Source organism: Carassius carassius, chromosome 25 (genome assembly GCF_963082965.1).
Source record: "Carassius carassius chromosome 25, fCarCar2.1, whole genome shotgun sequence".
In the NCBI taxonomy this organism is placed as follows: Eukaryota; Metazoa; Chordata; class Actinopteri; order Cypriniformes; family Cyprinidae; genus Carassius; species Carassius carassius.
In genome coordinates, this window is record NC_081779.1 from 13,972,929 (window position 1) to 13,992,792 (window position 19,864).

At 39.2% G+C, this 19,864-nt stretch overlaps 1 protein-coding gene across 1 annotated transcript in view; it reads right to left on the minus strand.

Moving 5' to 3' along the window:
- Positions 1–19,144, minus strand: part of LOC132104262 (transcriptional repressor p66-beta-like) — a 36,356-nt gene extending 17,212 nt beyond the window's left edge. Inside the window, exon 1 of the mRNA XM_059509595.1 lies at positions 18,950–19,144. The gene's annotated coding sequence lies outside the window, so the exon portion shown is untranslated. The remainder of the gene's footprint in view (positions 1–18,949) is intronic.
- Between the last annotated feature and the right edge of the window lie 720 nt (positions 19,145–19,864).

Consider the following 19,864-nt stretch of genomic DNA (forward strand, 5'->3'; position numbering starts at 1 on the left):
CCTAGCCATAATATTAAGAAAAAGGCTTTAGAAGTGCATGTGTGTGTGAGCTTGTGGGCGAGATTAATCTGTATTCACTAACTGGACATGTGACACCTCCACATTTCTGGTTGCAGTAATCCAAGACCTCTGTGACCAATGACCAATTACTTTCTGACTTTTCTGATATAGTGATATAAATTTGAAAACTTTGCGGACTTCTATTCTGACAGTCTAGCAAGCTACATTTCTATGAATATTCAGCTAAAGTTTAAGATAAAACATGGCAGATCAGGGTTATCAAAGTCACGGCATGTGGAGAAGTTCAGTGTGTCCTGCAGAATGATGTGAGGAAAAACATCTTAAAAGTACACTTTAAAAAGAACATGTATAGATATTTTTTTGTTGGTTTAACATATTCAAAAGAATCTATTATTTTAAATACAGTAAGAAAGCATGAATTCATGTTTTCCAGCTGATTCGGACAACTGTCCCAAGCCAGATCAGTTCATCAATCCACTCTGAAATGTGTAACTTACAGCAAATAACGACAACACTGACAGTCCGAAAAAAAAGAAGAAGAAAAAACTAATTCCAGGTCTCCACTGTAGGATTATTTAAAAAAATAAATTATAAAATTGTTATAAAGTAAACAATGGTCAAAAATAATTAAAAAACACTTAAAAAGTTTTGCGTCAGTAAGATAAAAAAGAAATTTCTCTCTTATGCTCACCAAGGCGGCATTTAGTTGATCAAAAACAACTTTAAAAGTTTTCTCTTCTTTAAAAATGATTTATTCCTGTATTGCCAAAGCTGAATCTTCAGCAGCCCTGACTCCGGTCCTCAGTGTCACATGATCCTTTAGAAATCATTGATATACTGAAAACAGTCATACTGCTTAATGTTTATGAGGAAAATGTAATACCTTTTTTCAGATTCTCTGACGAATGGAAAGTTTAAGAGAACTGCATTTATTTGAAATAAAAACTTTTGCAATTCAGTTGTGATCAATTTAATGCAGCCTTGCTGAATGTTTGACACCCAGGATAGTTTTTTTTTTTTTTAAACTGGCCAAATTTCTTCTGGCAAATCTAATACTACACCCGGTTGACCTTACGCTCACATTCATCTGTAGTTCTTATGAAACACAGTCCTGTAGTTATTCCTAAACCCAATTAAGCTCCCGAGACACACAAGCGACTGGTCTTAAAATGCTTTATTGTAGGGACATCCCCAATTACAAATTAAATTGAGCTGTAATTGGTCCCCTGATCACTTCATCATCTCTCTATCATCCCATTATTTCTCATGTCATCGTTCACTCATTCTTTTTCTGGCATAGTTTAATCATACATCCACCGTTGCATTGCATCCCAAAGTCTAACTTAAGAGATTGGCTTTAACAAGCACAAAAACATCCGGTTATCTCTCTTTCAAAACTCTGCGAAAAATATTCCAGTACAGTTTTAAGAGAAAGCCACATAACGTCCTTCAATTAAACAACAATGACTGAAGAATTAAGAAGCAAGCACATAAAGCACTGATATATAATGTTGTATCCTTACTACAAACCACCCACCTTTCACAAATGCGTAAGTGGGAAAAGGGGGGGGGGTTAAAGAGCGAGCGAGAGGGGAAAAAAAGTGCCTGCGTGACTGAGACAGTAGAAAGAGTGAGGGAGTGCGTAAGCAATAAACGCACAAGCATAGTCATAACCAACAATGGCACCAGCCAGCCAATCAGGAGGTCCGTGCAGTGCACGTCAGTCTGACCCCCCCACACCACCCCCCCTACCCTTTACATAATATAATGACTGTCTCAGTCAGCTGCTACAAAAACCAGACTCTCTTTACTCGGCCCACTCCTTTATCTACCCCCCCTTTTTGCATATCGACACACACACACACACACACACACACACACACACACACAAACATCCCAGCCACCCCCTTCATCATCATCCTCCTCCCCAGAAACCTGCACACGCGCACTCCACGACAGACTCGCTGCTTTGGGCACTACGCCAGCCAACGCAGCAGCAGCAGCTCAGAGATGAAAAGAAAGAGAGAGCGAGAAAAAGAAAAACAGAGATAGAGAGTAAAATGGTGTGCGTGAGCACACCGCGGACGAGCCGTGTTGCTTATTGATTATCAGGTGATCTCACCCTGCGACCCTCGCAACACCCTACACCACAACTTTCAAATCTCCATTTTATCTAATCAAACTTCTGTCCCGCCATACAGTCCCACTGATCCCTTTCGGATGGTCCCTGGATAGTTACTCGTGCAGGACTTCTTGGTAAGGTAGGGAAAAGGCCTAAAAACTAGGAACAATTTGAGTATGTGTTCGTGTGGTTTGATGGGCCATATCGACACAAGACTCACTTTGTGCCCTTCAGACCCACCATTCTAAAACAGCTGTGCCACACACCACAAAGCAGAGCAAAAACTGACCCCTCCCTTCTCGCTCTCCACCCCTCCCCCCTTCCAAAAAAAGTATTCCTTTTTTTCCTCCCTCGGTTGTAAAAATAAACACACACGCTCACTTTCTGGGGGCCCCTTAAAGGTACGGATGACCACAAACTACTTTTCAGTTCTTATTCTTTTTTTTGTAAACCGATTGTAACATTCAGAATGCACATTTGGGATCTTAATCGGTTCAGGTGGGGGGCAGAGTTGGGGGTTAGGGCAGACTGAAGATGAAGAAAACGGAACAAATGAAGAAATGGAATGAAAAAAAAAAAGACAGCAGCACTCTCCTGACACGCTACCCTGTCATAATGCCAACCCTTAATTCCCCTCTGCCCATCCCCCACCGGCACACCATTTTCTTTATGCACACGCCACTGCTGCCTGTCGATCAGATCACTGCAAGCACAAAAATGTCCTCCTCCTTCTGCCCCCACTGCAAACGCCATCGCCCTCTGAACCCATACACACATGCAAAATCAAAGACCCTTGCTCCCCTGCAAAAGAGAACTGATTTGGAAAGTGTGTAAAAAAAAAAAAATCACCAGCAAAAAGAAGTGATGATGATAATATGGCCAGTTGCAAGTGCACGAAGGAATCCGCAGCTCATTTCACGCATGATCTGCATCATGACAATTCATTTGGCTGACGTAACTCCCTGCCCCACCTCCCAGACCAAAGCATCGGTGGCACTGCATCCCTCACCCAGAGAGGTACAAGGTGCCTTGTTTTAAACGTCACGCTAGTACTGCCCCAGGACTGGTCTGATATCTAAACGCTCAGATTCCTTCATGCAAGAATAGCGATGTATCCTCTTAATTTCCCCAAGTTTAGTCCTAAGGCACAACATTTATCGTGAAAGAACAGGGGTTTGCACCCATCTTCGTTTGTCGCCCCCATCCCCCACCCTCGGAGCCTGGCCTATCTCCCAAATCTGCCTGTTCGCATGCAGCCCCTCTGATCACCCACCCGCTCAATTGGCTAGATTAAGCCTTTCCTGTTTGCAGCATCTGATGCTGAGCACGGAGACCTCAAAATGGCTGCTACACCATCGCTAAAGGTGTGTGTGCCCACCCTGATGAATAAAACAAATAAACAAACAAAAAAAAACAATATGCATTGGGCAAGAGCAGGTCTGGCTGCTCGTTTTGTTCTTGTAAGTATCCATTTGGATGGAACTGCAGTTCTTTGGGGTTTAAATATAAGGAGAGTGATTAATAGTGAAGGGCAGGCGTTGACGCAATAACCTAGTTAAAGCTGGAGCGAGCAGGCTTGGCATAGGGTCATATAGGGTGAGAGCCATGAACACTTGCAAAATGACTGATGTCTGGATGCAAACTTCACAGTAATCTTCTCAGAAATTGTTGGGAAATCATTTGGTTGGCTTTTCAGCAGGAGCTAATTGATTTTTAATGTATCTGCAAAAGGTGCAACAGTATGGACGTAGTGGGAAGAAATAGTAAACCCAAAAATGAAGGTGAGTAAATGACAGAAATTTTATGACGTTTCAAACCTGTATAACTTACTTTCTTCTGTAGATATGCTGAAGAACATTTTTGTCCATAAAATTAGTCAGTAGTATGGTATAAAACCACTGTATGGACAAAACAAAAAAAACACACAGAGATAACTTTAAAAAAAAAATTCTTATTTTGTGCTCCATGGAAGACAGTAAAGTCATACAGGTTTGGGACAACATGAGGGCGAATAACTGAAGACTAATTTTTGGGTGTACTGTCCCTTTAAAAAGACCTCTGTGGACTTTGGATTAGAGGAAGATGAAAAGACTTTATTTCTGTTTACATTATTTGTGAAGAGGGGTTCGGATTTGATATTTATCATGTCAGAGCTCTCGGTCCTGGATAAACACTTCATAAACATCCTCCGTACTTTCACCGCAACGAACAGAGTGTGTAGACGTAACGCGAAATATTCAACCATAAACAAGTGGACTTAAATATTTAAGCTAATGAACTAGAAAAACATAACCCTCTAAAATAAAGGCAAGGGATGAGAGAACAAAAAAAAAACCTGGCACCTTTAATCTTCTATTAATCATACAAATAACTATGATAGGAAATGATGGATGACTTGGCTACAGTCACTTTTAAGGGGACCATGTAGTGACCACGTTTGCTGCCAAGCCTTTAAAAAAAGACCAGCGATTTTAAATGTCTAAAGGCTAGAATACACTAAAATCTTTGTTTGTTGTTAGGAGACACATGACCAAAAAAAAAAAAAAAACTGGCTCTAAAATCAGCCCAAAATCAGGTCTATGCCCATCATACACTACTTTATGTGTAATCAGTGTCAATTCTAACAGCCCAAAATCTGCTAATTGGCTTTTGGCAACTCGCATCAACACGTTCAGACCACAAATCAGGGCAAAAGTCATGTTAGTGTATTTCTGCCTTAAATTTGGAGAGCCTAGATTCCCGCTTCCAAAATTGCCGTACACCCAAGCCCTTCTGGCATGTTGCAAAAACGAAATGTCAACAAGGTGACGACCCTCCATTTGCCATTAGGAGGTTTATCTTCAGCTCCTCAGCAGCTGGTTGCCACTCCGTGAACTCGCTTTCACAAGCGACAAAGCACCAGCGAGAGTGTGACCTCCCTCAGGGCACGTAAAGCAGAAATATGACTTGAACAGCAGACCTGGGCCTCATGATCTCATGCAGCCATTTCTTCAGCCATGACTCCGGTGACAACACCTGTTTGGTCAAGACCTGAGTGATTGCTCTCATTCAGCTGTCACTTTTGCTCTCGCTCCTACTTGCTCCGGTATCCACCACTTGATTATCCAAGAATAGGTTTAACCAAAGAAAAACAGCCGAATAAGATGAAAAGGAACACAGCACACCTGACCACAAAACATGCACTTTGGACCACAGAGATGTTTTAGGGGCTAACTAGTTCACAACAGTTACTTGTCACCTTTCTGTTTTCAAATTAAGTCTCCTGAGTGAGTTAGCCCTCTGATCAATATGGACTGGCAGAACACTTGGGCTTAAACGTGTGAAAGATTGTCAACAGAACAGCTCCCTAAACCCCTCAAGAACATGAATCAAATGACTTTACAGAACACGACCTTAGATTAGAGAAGCTTTTTTGACTTTTCTGAAAGCTAGGCCAGGTTTAAGCAGGGCTTGACATTATTTTACTGGTACTCTGGGACAAAACTCATAATCTGTAGAGATACACCCATTGTGATTTTCTTGGCTGATACTGATTTTTTAGTTAGCGTGATCTGCCTCAATTTAAAAAAAATTATTTCTAAGAGCTATAATTGACAGCATATACACACAAAAATCTACTTTTCTTCTATGCAGTTTTATTTTCATAAAAGAAACAAGTAAAAAGTCAGTAATTAACAGTGATTAACATGACAGACAGCAGCAGGGATATTGGACTGCGGCCCCTTTAAGTTTATCCATGGACCCAATATACTGTAAGACAACACACGTTCTCTCTCAACTATTTAACTTTCCAAAACATACTGTTTAACTGGATACTCGCCAAGATATGCATTTTGACAATTATGTATGTATTTGAATGTTTTGGCGCAGTAAGCCACTCATTTTGGTATTTGTGGCTCACAAGCTGTTTGAGATTGAGCTCGGGCCGGCTTGTGTGCTCCACTAATATAGATCAATGGTGATGCACACACATTTGATGTCAGTGCAAAACATGCAGAAATTACTAAAATAATGCACAATACAAGCTCTATTTAACCGGAGTAAATAAGATGTGTGTGAGAGAGAAGAAGTCATCAGAGAGAAGAGTGCGAGAATGTGTGGCTGACGTGACCTGGTTGCGTGTGCCACTGGTAACAAAACGAATCGGCTCGAAATCGGAAAGAAATGAGACTGATCGGCCGGTCGTCGATCATGAGGAAAGTCAGCCGTTTCCGATCCCTGGCTGATCGATTGCATGCATCGATCGGTGCATCTCTAATCATCTGCTTTTCTAAAATGCTTTTTAGAACATAAACTTATTAGCAAAATGGCTCAAGGCATCTGAAATTAACTCGAACATCCAGTGATCCAGAATTTGATCACAATTTGGAGTAGTTTCCAGCAAAGATGTTCCTCTTGTGTCGCTATAAAAACAAAGCGCTGCTTGTTGAAGCATCCTGACCAGCACAACGCAACACACCATTGACTCAATCAAAGGCATGACTTTTGGGGTAGGATGATTTGGATTGTCAGACCAACAGTAAATGAGGAAAATGCTTGGGAACCAGTCTAAAAAAAATTACGTTATCCTTTTATTATACAGATATACAAATAAAGTGTATCTGGAGCATGATGTACAGTATAAGTGAACCGGATCAGCAAAAGGAGTCAGAGCTACCTTAAACTCCACAAATTCTCAAATGTTGACTTGTGGTGATTGTAATGGCAACAGTGTGTGTGATATTTACCGCACACTGGGTTTTGGGCTAGGTGATGTATACTCCGTTTTATATAGATGGAGTTGCAGTTTTTAATTTCTGCGGTTCCGTATGCAGAAAATCTGACAGACTGTAATATCAACATTAATTATTAGAACTGAAGAGAAATTAAAGTACAACATACCAATGAATTTAGAGGGCAGTATATTATGTACTGATATAAGCACCAAACATCATTTGAGATTAGCAAACAGTTCATCTCTAAAAAAATCATAACCAATAAGAGTCCCAGAGATATATAGTTAGAATAGGGGGAGAAGCTTGCAAATTTCAATTTACGCATTTGGCAGACGCTTTAATCCTAAGCAACTACTTCATTCAAGGTACACATTTACTTTTTATCAGTTCTTGTTTTCCAGGGAATAAACAGTACATTACTTTTAGTTTGAGCATTCACATATTATCAAGGAATAGCGAGCCTTTTCACAAATCATTAACTTGACAAAAATGGATATTGGATAACTAAAAAAAAAAAAAAAAAAAGATTTTACTTGGAAACTAATCTTAGAATAGGAACGCTGCTGAAAATGCTGTCAAATATATATATGATGAGGCTCTGTACTCAAAATATTTTTGTAATAATCTAGTACAGAGTAGAAAAAAATATTTCTAAAAGAAAAAAAAATTAATAATAAGATAATATTTCAGTAATTTGCTTTGGATTCAGTACAGCAATAAATAAAAGCCAATTAACAACGATAAAAAAAACTACATTTAAAACAACTAATGAAAGTGAATTAACAAACTTTGTCTTCATAACAGAATGCTCACTATAAACAGGTCTGCATTTATAAAAATATAAATATTATATTTTAAAATATAAAATATTATATTTTAGGAAGGGAATCCCTAGCAAAGGGATCATAAAATTTGGGAGCCCACGGCCCTGAGCACTCCTGGATTAATGACCTTCCTAAAACCAAGCAAACCCCATCAAATCACATTCAAAGAATCCCACTGGAGCTCTACAACAATTGAATTCATAAGATGCAAATGAAAATTCAAATAGTAAAAAAAAAAAAGCTTGTTGACATATTTATCAGTATAAATAATTTCTCTCATCACACGCAATCCAGCTGCAATGTGATGCAAGCATAATTGAGATGTTGTAAGTCAGCTGTGCTGTGATGTCACAAAAGTAGGATGCTGAGGGGGAATTTCAGGAGAGGTGCATTAGCATACTGTCACCAAACGGCACATTGTGCGCACGCTCCTACGCTGACAGGAATTTCAAAACCACTTCTGGGAGGTTGAGTCGAGTACAGTATCTAAAGCTTAATGGTTTATTCGCTAATTGGACCGTTGTCCTCACCAACGACCTACACAATGGCTAACTATTACTGTATATTACTCAAAAGAGAGATCTGCTGGGAATTTGACCAAACTTTGCATACAGCCCGTTTCTGACACTAATGAGGCCAATTAGGCTGATGGCACCCATGGCAACAGAGTTGTAATTGGTCGGCTTGATGCATACGGGACGTTTGGGTAACAGGATGTGGGTTGAGTCAATAATGTGTTTTAGAGCTGCCAGCGCATGATGCATTTGATGCCTTACCTTATTGCACTTCTGCAGATTCAGTGAGCACCTGAGGGTAAAGCAACCAGGATGATACTGCGACAAAGCAGACTGGTAGTCGTACCTGCAAAGCTACACGTCAAGCATGTGCGCACGTACACGCACAAAAACATTCACGACTATCTGCATACCGCACAATGCAAGGTTTGGACTGAAGGGGCGAGATCACTTCTAATATCTCCATACCGGGGTCTGTGCACACCTAGCCAGAAATGGCGTCTCCCACTCACTGTACGGTTCAGCTACAACACTTAAAATCCCGGTCTTCATTAAACAAGACAACAGCTCATTGTGGCCGTTGCCATGACAACAGGCCCTTCTATTTTTAAGCCGTGCCACTAATCAATTCCTCTTCTGCTGTCGCCCGAGGGAGGGAGGGGCGGATCAGGAGGAGGGTGGGGGCAGTGGCAGGGGGCAAAGGGGAGGAAGTGTGTGGGGGAGTGAGGCTGAAGACAAAGAGACCAAATAAAGACATCAACAAGATCTTTAAGATACCGAAAGAGGTTGTAGACGCAAACAGCGGTTTAATACAGTGTGGAAATGCGCCTCGAACGCAAACCAGGTTTCCTCAAACATGTGAGGAACAGTGCTAACCAGAGGCCCCGAGTTAGTAGCAAGTACAAAAACCACACAGAGCTGCAAACACGAGGAGGAAATACTGAATGAAACTGAACTTTCGTTTTCAGTCAAACCTCGACACTCGGATCCAGACTGCATTGACCAATAGGAATTCCCTCTTGACGGGCCCGGTTCCCTTTCTGCCACTGCTCTTCCTCAGAAATCCTCACATCCAAACTTCAGCTTAAATACGTAGAGGAATGAGAAAAACCCTCAACAGGAGGTTTTCTAACAGAGGCGGCGACTGTAGAGAGACGAATGGAGAGGATCTGAATAAAGCTACAGACCTATTTATACAAGATACAGACAGACTTCAAGGTTAAGGAGAAACACATTATAACACTCTTGCCAGAAGAGAGAAAATTCACAAAGAGAAGAAACGTGAAAAAAAAGCAGCAATGGTGGAGATGAATCGCTCTGATATCCCTAAGAGGCTGAATGAAGATTTAAAAAATGGTTACAAAATAACAACGTAAATTAGTCAAAGCCATTACGAGAAAGAAAAAAAAAAAAAAAAAAAAAAAAAATTGATTTTATGCCAGTTAAGATCACCTGATTTAGATGAATGGGGCTAGTTGTCACAATTTTTACATACATATTTTTAGTGCAGTGTCTATTTCTGAAGGTAGGCTAATTTTTAAAGTACATTTTTGCAGACGTGGCATGTCCACTTTTTATTGACCAGGACAATTTTTATTTTAAATTAAATTACAATTAAATTTAAAACGTTTAACAATTATGAAAAAATAAAACATTTAAAAAAAAAAAAATTAATAATTAAAATGTTTCTATTAAATCAAATGTAAAAATTAACACTTTTTTGGCTAACAGATATATATTGAACATTGGATAAGATTGTTAATTAATTAATAGATTATATACATGACATTTAAAATATGACAACATGTCCACTCCAACCTGACATTAACAATACCTTTTGTCCTGATGACACGCTCCAATCCTTAAATGAAAACCTGCCTTCATTATATATCGGACTCTTGTCTGAATGTATGTCAGTGTGCCGTCATGTTAATCTACATGTTTGAAACATATGTTGTAACTTGTCACAAAAAAAGGAACGGATTTCTGTCTCAAACCTTAGTTACAAGAGATATAGTCCTTGTGACAATTTCCCTTATGTGAAAATAAGCATTGGTCTCCACTGTACAATTGATAAACCTTTTGCAACTGGAGAACGAATGTTCTAAAATAAAGGCTGCATTACTGTTACTCAGGTGCATAGTGATGTAAAAAAAAAATCTTTCCAATAATCATATTTCAGAACAGAAGTCGTGCATTGTGGTTTGCCTGGTCATGCTTTTAGGGACATGAGCAATCCTTGTAGCATTCATAAATGCACAACATGTTTGTTTTAAGCACTGCAGACTGAACTGATGTCATTCTCAGGGAAAATTAGTCTCCTGTTCCTTTAAAAAACAAAAAAAAAAACGGAGTTACAATATCTTTTTTTTCACCCAGGGTACCCAGTGGAGTCAAAATGCGAGAGAGCCAGTCTAAGCCGGTTTGTAACCTCAGGGTATGGAATTATCTCTTAATATGTAGCCGTTAGTGGTCAAGACGTCACACGAACACAGAGAGAGAGAGAAAAAAGACAGATTGAAAAAAAGACAAAAAGGAGGGGGCCAAAGGGGGCAGTAAGAGGAAAATGTACTTCTTACAAGACGCTGAATCTAAAACCTGGCACCTTGTCAAGACGGCTCATTGCAGAACTTCAGACCACAGGGTGGGGCATACGTTGTTTAAACAAAAAGAAGAGAAAAAAAAAGGAAAAATGCTGGAACGTGAGCCATCTGGAGAAAGCGAGGTAGCAAAATGATTTTAAAATGGGGCTGAATTGGGAAAGAGGCAGGGAGGACAGTCAGGCAAAAAAAAAAAAAAAAAAAAACTGCCATATTCAAATAAAATCATATGCAAAATACAAATACGTGCACTCTACCTTTACGCACATGACCAGTGCTTTATCAAGTTGAGATAAAATCTGCAGAGGCTCCCTTCTGGCGCTCAAAGTAATGGGCACAGAGACATACACTCGGGGAAAACATGACTTCCACCAAGGAACCAGTGCTCTGGAAAAGCAGATAGGCTTGGAGAGATGGACTGCAAGGAGTGTGCACGGGAAACTTCAAGAAAACCCAGATTTCTGCATTCGCACAAGCTCCATCCATACCGGCTGAAGAGAGATCACGCACCCTTTCTGATTCCAACAGAATGACCCAAGAAACAAAGGCCTGCGGCTGAATGGAGGGGTATGGAGAGGATGCTGAAATGTGCTAAGGTTCGATTTGTTAATCTGCTAAACACAGTAATAAGACAAAGAGGCATTTGTGCAGGGATTATGGGAATTGAATCTTGCGGTTGCGCATGTACAGAGAATCAGCTATAATTCTTATCAAGGTTAACTACAGGTACGGCAGCTTTCAGAGATTTCCTCAAATATACCAGCTGAATTATTTTTGCTTTCTATTTATTTATACATTTTAGTTAGCCGTTTCAGCCTTTTTTTTTTTCCAGTCTACTCTATGGATCCAGCAATGTCACGTCAAAAGCAAACTTTAACCCTGTAAAGTGGTCCTAGATGATATGAGAGAACAAGCATCAAGTAAAACCAGGTCAGATCAGGTGTTATTTAAGCAATATTTGTACTATTTAGTATTTATTATTTAAATTAAATAAATCAGTTTTCATTTTAATTTTAGTTTAAATCTGAGTAATTTTGTTATGTGCTTTTCTCTTTTTTATTACTTTCAGTTTTATAAATATTTCTATTTTCCTTATTTTTATTTGTTTCAGATTTAGTCATTTTAGTACAGATTTAGTCATTTTTTCCATTTCAGTTAGATGCCAAGACAAGGTTCCCAATTTTCTAAGCTATTTTTTATTTTTATTTCAATGGACAAAAATGAATTTGCTACAGTTTTTTTCATACTTAAGGGGTTCATAGCAACCAGTTGAAAAGGTATAATTTACCCAAGAATGAAATTAAATAAAAAATTAATTGACTTTCTTTCTGTGGAACACAAATTTTGAACAATGTTGTAACTGTTATTGTCAATACAATGAAAGTCAATTGAGACTCCAATTTTAACGTATTAACCCTGTACATATTAAGTATTAACATATTGCATCACACAGGCTATGAATAACATGACGTAGTACAAATGCTAACAATTTTTGGGTGAACTGTCCCGTTAAGTGGTTGTTGCAGCTGGACACAGTGTCACAATAATAAAAGAGAAGTTTATGACTGCGTATAGTCAAAACAAAAACATTTCGAAGACTACTTTAGCTTAAATAAATGATGCAACGCCATATACAATGTCAGGTCCATCAACTTTAATAGACAAACTAGCCCCCGGGCCATGAAAACTAAGATGGTTCCACAGAGAAATGCTTCGGATGGGTTCCGCTTACTCTTTCATATTGTACTGAAGTGTTCCAGCAGTCTTTTGATCAGCTCAACCCACCACACAGCTCTCTCGCTCCTGAAACGAGTTCAGCCGGAGAACCTCGTGCTACAAAAGCCACCCATCTGGGGACTATACGCCTATACCTCCCAGTGTAATCATAAAACGGGTCTATGCGCTTCACATTCACTCAAAGCTTCCGTCTCGCTGCAATGTAATACATTGTGGAATGATGAAAACAGTTTGGCCTGAATCAATACTTCTGAATTTTTCAACCACAGCCAATACCTGGACCCGCTGCAATTAATGCAGTCCACACCTCATCTTCAGAGAAATCCCACTTGAGAGACGTCGAGCAAATTAACAACAATCCGGAGCTCTCGTGACGGCCAAGACTCCTGAAGCTTGAAAAACTCATCTATTTCGCGATTGGGATGGTAAGACACCATCCACTGGGGAAAAAGAGAGAAAAAAAAACGACAACATTCCTAAACCTAAAAACATCTTCATTTCCAGTCGGGCTTCTTGCACTTCACATACACACAATCTTCAACAATCAACGCAAGAGGCCCGTCATGTCGTTTCTTGCTGCTGTTTATCCAGCTAAAGCATCAGGGAGGCCCTCTAATTAAACTTCACAGGAAGCCATTCATCTGGGCTGATTGTTTCTGCGTGGGGTTTAATAAGCATTGCATGAGGCCCGCAGAACGCAGCCTCCCCATTCAGGTGTTAACAAGACCAGTGCACCAACATACAAGCGACGCATTACAGTCGACTCAAACGTTCCTCTCAGAACCTGCTCACTGTGCCCACCTAAGATCTCACAACTAAAATGGTGGGGAATAATTAATCAGCAACCGACAGAGCTGAGCGGAAAAAACTGAGGAGTCAAAGGCCTCTGTGCAACTGACAACCACCAGAGGGTTTCAGATACCTCTAAAACAGTGTGCTAAAAATGAGACACAGGCTGACATCTAGCACAAATTGCTTTGCAAATCACTTATTTTAGCTTAGCCATATGCTTAACCTTCAATGTTGAAGAAAAATCATGAAAGTCTGATCTGTAACATAGGCTGCATCTAAGCAGATTCCTCCTTTTTCAAGTTGTTCTAATTTGAAATAGATTTTTAAAGCAATAGTTCATCCTAAAATGAAGAACCTAACATCATTTACTCACCATCTTGTCATTCTGGACCATATTTGAATATTATTATATGGTGTATACAAAATTAATTTTTCAGTTTTTAGTCAATTTAAATTTTTTGGGAAAAGCATATCAACTTAACCTTATTTCAGCTACCTCAGTTATTTCAGTCAACATTTCTAATTTTCACACATCTAATATTTATTTCAGCTGCGCTTAAATGAATGAAAACAATGTTTAATAGTTTTGAATTAAAAGAAAACCCAGAGCTGCGGAACACAAAAGAAGATCTGAAGAATCATTTTAAGAGACAATGGGGTCCAATGCGGTTTTGGACCCCACTGACTTTCCTTGTGTGGACAACACATCTATCTCTAAAATATCTTCTTTTGTGTTCTGCAGAAACAAGGAAAGTCACACAGGTTTGGAATGACATGAGGGTGAGTAAATAATGAGAGAATGAATGTTAATTTCTGAGTTAACTATCCCTTAACCCTTTCTAAAACACTTCCTACTGTATACTACTGAACATAGACTGGTGTCAGGCCCTAAAACAGTTTGACTTACTTCTCTCTTTATTTGTACTTCTTTCACTGGTCTAGATTTATCAGTTCACATTCATTAACATCATCAATAACAATTAGTAGCATGTACAAGCAACAGACAAGACTTCTCACCCTCAAAGGATTTTCGCTTGGGAACATTTTTAAATAAATGTAATGTTTCTGATTAAGGGGTAATTATCCTGATTTCTTTCTTTTCAAAACATTCAGGTCTCAATTTTACATAACTATGGGTCATGAAATGAGCACTGATTTTGAGTAGGTATCAATCAGACCTTCTCATATAGTCAATGAAAACGAAAGACTTGATATACAGACTGATTTATCAAAGACAAATGACAAATAATTAGTATGAACACCACTTGAATACAAATTGATCTAGAGGGAAAGGACTGGAGTTCAAATACTGAATTAAAAAAAAGGAATATGGCTAAATGATAAACTGCAGTGAAAATCAATTATTAAAAACTTAACCCTGTGACTAAACCTCAAACTGAAAAATAAAGTACAATCAAAAACATTCCTGAGTATATGACAACTAATTTCTCTATGATGTCAATGGGAAGGTCTGAGGTAATGATGTTGTCCATTACACTGCTTTATAAAGCCAAAAGACATTTGATCATATTGTTTCCTCGACCAATAAGCTTTATCTGGAAAAAGGGTGAGCAACCGCCCCTAGCTTACCCAAGAGCCAATGAATAAAACTCTTTTGGACCTGACAGTTCAGTCCTGAGGGTCTTTTTTAAACCCACTATCACACAATACAAAAAAAACTACTGGACGTGACCATTTCCCTCTCATTCTAACCGGCTTTAAAACAACACTAACGACACTGAAGGTGCGTTGAAGGGTAGGAGATCAATGAGACGACATCTGAGTGTCAATGCCCCCGCTCTGGGCTCTCAGGATTGTCGCAGTGAGGGTTCGTTTTACAAAACTAGCACAACTTGGGTCCACATCATTATTTTGCACTACCGTAAATCTCATGGCGCATGTTTACAGAGCAAGTAGTTTTGTTGTGTCTACTCAATGCGATTGCCAAAGGGGCACTGCTAATTCTAAACACTACCTTTTCTGACCATTCAGCAGTCCTGAAACCCATCCAAGTCAAGTATTCTTCCTGATCCAAGAGTCAATATCTAGTTATAAATGTGATTTCCCTCTCAAATGTCTTCTTCAATGGCATGGTCTCCTCTTCTAGATGAACCCATGATTGAATCCAAGTTGAGTTAAGTGTTAAAGTCCAAAATATGATCTAACACAGAATCCGTCTTTAGATTGTGAATAGTAATTCTGCACTTATAAAAAGGAATAGTTCACCCAAAAATTGTACTCTGCCATCATTTACCCACACTGATGTGAGTTTCATTCTTATAGAGAACACATAAGATGATATTTTCAAGAATGTTGATGTTGCTTTGGACCCCATTGACTTTGAAAAATTTGCAATTCAAATTAAAGAATTAGATTTTTTGGGGGTGAACCATCCTCAGCACACAAGAGGCTTAAGCAATTAATCACAAACCACTTAAAAATATGCATTAGGCTTCTATTTATAGTGGAAATCCATGCATCCAGTATGGGAATGCCAATGTTGTGCTAAAGCACCAGTACGAACATGAGATCTGGTGTGAAGCAGGTCTAGGTAGAACAGGTACTTGAACAGGTGCCTCTAAACCATGACAGATCTATGATGAAATCTACATTGATGACTTGAGCTTAGAGTCTTTGCTCATTTCAGTGTATTCCATCTTATCACCTCACACTGCACTTCACAGGTTTCGTGGGCTTAACAAAACCAGACAGTAACTAGCAATAAGATGCCCATGCACCATGGAAATTAAAGAGAACAAACTGCATAAAATCCTTTCACAGGCGATGGCCATGAGCTCGGGTGCACCGACTAAAGTGATGAATAGCCCAAAAAAAAAGGTAGAAAAATAAATACCGCACTGCCAAGTATCTTCCGCCTGAGAGGGAGGAGGGGGAACAGTCCACACAAAATGCCTTTGAGCAAAACAGTCAATAAGAACATTGTTTGGACCGCTCGAGGATGTAATACTAGTGGGGCGCCCCTCACAGTATGCAACAGCCTTTTTCAAAATTAGCAGAAAACACTCCAATTGGCTCTTATTTAGATGTGCTACTTGCTAAAAAAAAATGTTTTCTCTTCACAGTTCTGATGTTTACACAGATTACTTACGTCTGACGTTAGAATGATTTCACCAGGATAATTTCTAGAGAAGTACATGCTCAGTGACTTCTATGCAGACCTCTCTCTCCACACAATAAGTATAAATGACTTTAATAACAGTGGGCGGGGAGCTTTTTCTCTGAGACATGTCAAAGTGGGAAACTTTTATATGCTATAAAAATATCTAGGAGCACATAAGTCTGTTAGTTTCTTAAATAATTCCTTGAACTTAAAAGGTGCATTCAAAAAGTTTGTGTTTAGATTCAGCTGGCTCCTATTCAGTGGTTTTAAACTTTATCCTGACTTTACATACATCCATATAATAGCCACATTTAATTCAAACTCATTCTGTTTGTTATGTTGCGACTATTAGTAGCTTAGCAGTTACTCTGTCACCTCTGCAGAAGCCTTGGTTCCAGAAGTATTTTTCCTATTTGGATTTTTAAAGCCTTGATAAAACGTTATAAAACCATGAACTAAACCAACTAGCTACAAGGTCAATTAAGACATTACTTTAAGTTAAAGAAAAATATCATTAGAAAATCAGACAAACTTTCATGGGCACTTAACAACTTTGAATGAGGGAAAGAAATACAATCCCATGAAGCACTGCAAATGATAATAAAAAATTGTGCGTGTATGTGTGTATATATATATATATATATATATATATATATATATATAGATAGTGAAATAAACTCGGTTGATCCCTCTCAGGCTCAAATTAAGTTTTAGTAACTTAGTAACTTTAGGAACCTTTAGTAAAGTTTTTAGTACTCCAGATACATAAAATATGTATCTGGAGTAATAAGGTTTTTAGTTTTTAACTGTTGCAAAACAGCAACGCCTGCCTTGAGAGGGTTATATGTATGTGAAACTATTTTTACGTATATAGAAACAACATTGTACATTTATTGCAAAATATGTGTGTATATTAACATTTAGGTAGTGTGAAAGCAAAGACAGTGGGTGGGTGCTAAACAGTTCTTTCGATGTGATTTTCTTGATTTGACCGATTAGTGGAGATTTCTTTGCAGAATGAAGGGTAATATAGTTTTCACCTGGATTTCCACTGTCAAACATGATTATAACAAAAGTTGAAATAACTGATGTGTAAAGCATATACTGTTGATTACCAACCTTGTAGTTCATGTTAGGTCGGTTTTTAAATGTGTACAAGTTACGGTTAAAAATAAATTCTCCTATGGAGAAAATAAAAGGAATTTTTACTTTTGGAACCAGACAATGCACTCTATTGCATGACAGGCAGGTCATGTGATCTCAACATGGCAGCACCCATGAGCAGGGAGACCCACTTGATGTAGTGCAGTTAAATCATTTAAATGTAAAACGTTTTTTAAAAATCAGCAAAAATTACTGAGTGCATGTTTTAAAAACTTTGGGATGGTAGCAAAATAAGAGTTTTCCTACTTTTTGCTCCTTAAAATGAAAAAAAAAAAAGTCTCCACAAACAAACTAAGGTACTGTCATCTAGCTACTAAATCATTCATGTGAAAAATTCTTGAGGGGTCAAACTCTGCAAATCAGACTGCTAGAGTTAGCCTCTGACTATAAAACGCCTATAAAGTAAACCCAGTCTCCCTTTAGACGTGTCTGCAGTGAACGACTAACAGAAAGCACATATCATTGATCAGAGTTTCTTTCTAAACGTCATCTCCCTCGATTATCAGTGGCTCCCTGTTGGCTTCGATCAATACCTTCATTCACGCTGGAATTAGATTTCACTCTTGCGTCTGTCAAGTGTTGGGCAGCCATTTGCGTGCATATGGAGCAAGTTGAGAGAACGTCCTCACTTACGTAAATGGCTGATGCATTTTCGACATCTTTTTTTTCTAATTATATAGGCTCACCGTACACCATCCGTGTGCCCTCGGCACTGAAGAGAGAAAGCCCGCTCCCCTCAACAGCCCCAAAACACTCACTAAACAGCCCGTTTGAGTTGATATTCTTGGAATACGAGCGTTATGATTATTTTAATGCCGTTGCATGTGTGTACATGTTGGGCTTTTTCATTGTGTCTGAGCTGATACTGCACTACTGTAGACACAGCCGGGAGGACGCGAGGCTTTCTCCGCCAATCTGGGTTAACCCCTCGGGACACCAGATGAAACAATGAAAGCCGTTTCACGCATATATGCTGCTTTGGACACTGAACTTGTCAAAGTTGCTTCTAAATATGACTGGCTTTTCGCGGAATCGCTCTTGAAATAGCCGCTCGACGTGTGATACGCCATGGCGCGATCCCGAGCTCATTTTAATAGTATTAGCCAGCCACTTTGAATTGCTGCGTGTAAGAGGCGCTTTGCTTTCCACGCAAAATCCGCTATGCTATTGTCTGGCTGCTTAGCAGACTCCCTCAAAAACCTTTTTAACCGTTTAGCTCATTCATTTACACCAAATGACTGCCGAATCGCATGTGGATGCGATTTTAAACCATCTCGCTCCCAAATTCCCCTATCCGATCCGATACCGGCTAGGCCGCGCGTGAATCCCCGGACTCACCTGACTCGCCTTGACCCCTTCAAGTTCCTCTGGCTCCGGGTTCACTCTCCGATCCTGAAGCGCTGCTGTAGCTCTTCACGACCAGTCCCCGGCACCGGCAGGCAACACAAAAGCGCTGATTGGGCCTCGGCGAGCGCTCATCCCCTTGGTCTCTGCCCAGACAGACGGGTTATTGGTCGGCGGCTGTGTCGGAGACGCGCCCCTATTAAGGTGTATGTATGTTGTTGTCTGTGTCTGGAGGGGAGGGGACAAGAAGCTCTGAAATGATGGGAACTAAATGGGTTGTTATGCGCGTCGTGTCGGCAGCACAAGGCGAGCTTACTACACTGACAGATAAATTGTGGACAGCCATATTAACTCCGTCTTCTTTCCGATCGACAGGAGCATTTTGAGGAACATTATGGTGTGAAACCGCCGCGATTCCACACAACATTTGGACATTCTTCCAGCCGTTTTCAAAAACTTGAAGACGAACAAAACAGACTGTACTTTTTCGCAATGATCAGTTTTAGAGGGTTGATTTTAGGCCGCATTGTGGACTGGAGTGATTCACGTGAAATTAGATTTACTATTGTCTGAAGTACCAAGGGTTAGAAAATGACTTTTAATAGTAAATAAACCATGCTTATTTTTCAAATCTGGAATATGTTGCAGGGACTCAAATATATGAGCATGCTTTATTTCTACTCCAATGCAGATATAAATAAATAATAATCATTTAAAAATTAATTTATGATTTCTAATGTCTATTACTATGCAGATTGGTTCTGTTCGTAATGATACATGTAATTATACATAGGGCCTATGAATTTAATTTAAGATATTGCATGAAAACTTAATACATTTTATGCAAAATAATTGTATTAATTGTAAACCTGGGGTGAGTTGAATTATAATTTTTTATTTAAAATTAGG